Here is a 1,200-nt window from a genome sequence, read left to right on the forward strand (position 1 = left end):
AGGGCAACTGACAAAATATAAGGATGAAGAGAGAATTCTGAAAGCAGCTAGGGATAAAAAGGGCCCTAACATACAAAGGGAAACCTACCAGAGTGGTTACAGACCTATCTACTGAAACTTGGCAGGCCAGGAAAGAATGGCAGGAAATATTCAATGTGATGAACAGAAAAAAACATGCAGCCAAAAATCCTTTATCCAGCAAGCCAGTCATTCAAAATAGAAGGAGAGGTAAAGGTTTTCCCAAGTAAAAAAAAAAAAAAAATTGAAAGACTTCATCACCACCAAACTAGCCCTACAAGAAATTTTAAGAGGGACTCTATGAGGAATATGTTGCAAGGAATATAAGACATCAGAGATACCACTACAAGTATGAATCCTACAGAGAAAACAATGAATCTAAACCCATATTTTTCAATAATAACACTGAATGTAAACGAACTAAATGATCCAATCAAACAACATAGGGTAGCAGAATGGACTAAAAACCAAAACCAATCTATTTGCTGTCTACAAGAGACTCATTTTAGACCTGAAGACACCTTCAGATTGAAAGTAAGGGGATGGAGAAATATCTATCATGCTACTGGTCATCAAAAGAAAGCTGGAGTAGCCATACTTATATCGGACAAACTGGACTTTAAAGTAAAGGGAGTAACAAAAGATGAAGAAGGACATTATATAATAATTACAGGCTCTCTCCATCAGGAAGAGCTAACAATTATAAACGTCTATGCACTGAATTCAGGAGCACTCAAATACATAAAACAACTAATCACAAACAGAAACAATCTTATTGATAAGAATGTGCTAACTGCAGGGGATTTTAATAATCCACTTACAGCAATGGATAGATCAACCAGGCAGAAAACCACTAATGAAACAATGGACCTGAACAACACACTGGAACAGATGGATTTGACAGATATATTTAGAACTCTACATCCTGAGGCTAGGGAATTCACTTCTCAAGTGTGTGTGGCACATTCTCCAAGATAGATCTCATACTGGGGCATAAAGCAGCCATCCATAAATATAAATGTATTGAGATCATACCATGCACTTTCAGATCACAATGCTATGAAACTTGAAATCAATCCCCCCCAAAAAGTCAGGAAAGCCTTAAAAAGCATGGAGTTTAAAAACCACCCTGCTAAAGAACGATTGGGTCAAACAGGCAATTAGAGAGGAAATTTTTAAAAA

Source organism: Suricata suricatta, chromosome 2 (genome assembly GCF_006229205.1).
Source record: "Suricata suricatta isolate VVHF042 chromosome 2, meerkat_22Aug2017_6uvM2_HiC, whole genome shotgun sequence".
NCBI classification, from domain to species: domain Eukaryota; kingdom Metazoa; phylum Chordata; class Mammalia; order Carnivora; family Herpestidae; genus Suricata; species Suricata suricatta.